This window comes from Ischnura elegans, chromosome 9, assembly GCF_921293095.1.
Source record: "Ischnura elegans chromosome 9, ioIscEleg1.1, whole genome shotgun sequence".
Taxonomy (NCBI): Eukaryota; Metazoa; Arthropoda; class Insecta; order Odonata; family Coenagrionidae; genus Ischnura; species Ischnura elegans.
Genome location: NC_060254.1, coordinates 115,474,646 through 115,478,416, shown reverse-complemented (window position 1 = coordinate 115,478,416; position 3,771 = coordinate 115,474,646).

Below are 3,771 nucleotides of genomic sequence, written 5' to 3'. Positions count from 1 at the left end.
TTAGTGCAGTGTCATCTGCGAATGACGTTAATTGACCTTTAAACCTGCCAGCACATAAATTGTTTACATATATTAAAAACAGTATGGGTCCCAACACAGAACCCTGTGGGACACCACAGGTGAGTCGAATCTTTTCACTGTAGCAATTTTTGAGACGCACACATTGATCTCGATCACAAAGATAACTTTGAAACCAATCATATGCGGTTCCACGTATACCCGCTTCCCATAATCGATTCATTAGTATGTTATGATTAATGGAGTCAAAGGCTTTGGTAATGTCTACAAATAAGCCAGCAACTCTACAGTTCTTATTCAGTCCGTCGTTCAGCTCTGAACAGAATTTTAATAATGCATCCTCTGTACTCTTACCACTCATAAATCCAAATTGGTTTTTATTGAAAAAACTATGCTGATTTAGAAATTTAAGAAGTCTGACTTTAACAACTTTTTCTATTATTTTAGCAAATACAGATAATAGGGATATTGGTCTGTAATTATTTACGTTCATTTTATCACCTTTTTTAAAAATTGGTATCACTATTGCAGTTTTTAATTGTTTAGGAAATATTCCAGTATACATACTTAGATTAGCAATATGGGCAAGGACCTCCGAAATATTTGCATTTACTTCTTTTATAACTTGTGTGGAAATATTATCAACACCTTTAGATTTTTTAGACTTTAATTCCTTAATAATGCTGCTAATTTCTTTCGCATCAGTAGGAACAAAAAACAGTGAGTCAATTGAATTGGAGGTTGGGAATATTTCTTTGTATTTATTCGTATTACTTTCAAAATAATTGTTCTGGGTCAATTCTTGAATTACTTTACCATAATGTGAACTAAATTCGTTTACAATGTCCTGGCACTTAGTGACAACGATACCATTACTAGTTCTAATTTTTACACAATTCTCATTTCCTTGCTTTCCTCCCGTGAGTGAATCTAAAATGCGCCATTGAGCAGCGGTATTATTGACATTACTATCAAATAGGTCCCTGTAATACTTTTCTTTGCGCTTTTTAATATCATATTCTAATCTTTGCGTGTACGATACGTAGTACCTATTTAGCTTTTCATTTTCAGGGTGTTTCCTCATTTTTTTATACAGAAAATTTCGCCTAGAAATTCTCCCGCACAAAGCGTAAGTCATCCATGGCCTCTTCATTCCTCCCGATCTGTTACTGTCTGACACGTATTCAGCTTTTTCAATGCAGCATTTCAGTTTATTTATAAATATTTCATAGGCTTCATTGACATTTTGTTGTGAATAAACATCATTCCAGTCACATCTTAGCAAAGTATTATTTAGATGGTTAAAGTTTATCCGGCAATGGCTTCGATAAACTCGTTCGTATATATTAATGGGTACATTAATATTTAAAGAACATGATACAGCATGATGGTCTGTTAAACCCCAATCGTCCGCTCTTCCCTCATACTTATAGTTATCTCTACTTCTGCAAAAAATGTGATCTATACATGTACTACCCGTTTTGCTAATTCTAGTTGGTACTCGAATAAGCTGGTCCAGTCCATGACTAGCCATAAGGGTTTGATATTCAAAGGAAATATCGTTGGGTTGTAATAAACATAAATTAATATCACCAATTACAATTAAATTCCTCTCACTAGAGATGGTTAATACATTCTCCAATTCACTCAAAAAATGTTCAACAGGATTAAAATTAAGTCTATATACACCAATAATGCTTATCCAAGAAGAATCATTTATCCCTACTGATATTTTAACCATATCAGCAGTTTTTAATTCACCCAGATCAATAGAAGAACACTCATAAGTATCTGCTACATATGCAATAACTCCTCCAGCCCTATAGTTATTGTTACACACATCAAAACTCCGATAGCCAGTTATTTGATACATAGATACTTCAGTGTCATTGACCCAAATTTCTGTCAAAACAATTACAGCGGGTTTTATATCGAGATTAATTAGTTGAAATACAAATTTATCAAAATTAGCTCTTAGACTTCTTATATTTTGATGCAAGACAAGGAACCTGCCACCATTAAATCCATTATCATTAACAGTACTCTGCATTTTGTTAGTAAAGATAGGTTGAAGACATACATAACTCACTCACAGAATGCTTACAGTTTCTCCAGGTCATCAGAGGATTTCAGAGTGATTACTTGATCATTCTCCTTCTTCCTCATGAGTATTGTCCCATGCCTTAGCCATAAATATTTGTATCCCTTTTCTTTCTTCGCAAGACGCGCAGCAGCGAAGAGTCTCCTCCGACCTGGACTCAGGCTCTCGTTTATGTACACCGGAGTATCGGTCGCCAAGCCCAGGTGCCGTGTGGAGAAGGTCCTTTTCACTCGCCTCTTTTGAAGAATTTCTTCTTTTGTATACCTACGGACGAATTTGACTATGATACCTCTCGTTCCGCCTTCGTGTCCCTTCTTTCCCAATCGGTGGCATGTGTTCACCATATCGTCGGTTATTTTAACACCAAGGGCGTCCCCCACACTTTTCACGATTTCTAAGGTATTTTCATTTGGTTGCTGGGGAATGCCGTGTATTTCAAGGTCATTAACGCGAGAATATTGCTCTTGGTCGTCTAACCTCTTTTCTAATTCACTCACTCGAGATTTTAAGCCAACATTTTCTTGCCTAAGTAAGTCTATTGTCGCTAAATATTCAGCAATCTGCGTTGAGTTTTCTTGAAGCACTTTAGTATTTTCATCTAATCTATTGTGCACAAACTCAATAGCCTTGTTCAAGTCCAATTCCATGCGTTTCCTGTCCTCTTTAGCTTCTTCTAGAAGGTTTATAATATGAGAGATACTAGCAGTGTCCGTATCCGTCAGTGGAACTACTGACATGCTCTTACGTTTTTCCGCAGCACAGGTAGGACAACGCCAACTTTGCTTTTGAGCGCCAATATACTCGATATCCTCTTTGGACAAGTGAACACAAGTAGCGTGACACTGAGTTTGACATTCACTGCAGGTAATCCTTAGCTGGCGCTTAAGAACATTCACATTACATACACTGCAATTAGCCATTTTAAACTGCGGTTTCCACTTAATATTAGTAACTCGAGCTTCTAAATTGAGTAGGAAGTTATCCTCGTAATTGAATGCACTTATACTCTGGACGCAACTGAACACATCACTAAGGCACCTGCCTGTCTCGAGCGAAGCACCAGCCCACGTCTGTCTCGCGTGGAAGCTCAACCATGACTGCTCAAGCATGACCATGACTATTGAAAATAAAATTGTTGAGTGTGGAATATACTTTTAGTGTTCTTTTATCGACTTCCACCAAATCAAGCCAGAAAGATTTTATGCGTAGAGGACTACCATAAGAAAATAAATTCGGCAATATAAGTAGGATTTGGGTAAAGAGAGCTCTGAGCAAGTATTATGGGAGTGGCACGCGATTTGAGGAAATGGAGTGAACCAGTACTGGGATTGAAGTAGCGGTTAAATCTAAAGCATTGCTTCCCTAGCGAGAGACGCTAAGTAGTCAATTGGATTTGAAGTGAGTGGAGTTGAACTTTAGGGTTGGGTTCAGAAGAAAACGACCGATAAAAAAATTATTTTGATCGGAGGGTTTGATGGCTTAACACGAGATTAAATCCGTGAGGGATCTGCCGACGGCCAGAACACCAGATGCTGATGGCAATGGTCACGGCTTGAATTTACATTTTTCTGGCCTCATTTTCAGTAGGTTAACGTCCTCGCCCGATAAAACAACGATCGCGGGTTCATATCCCATTTGAGCGCTCACTAAGT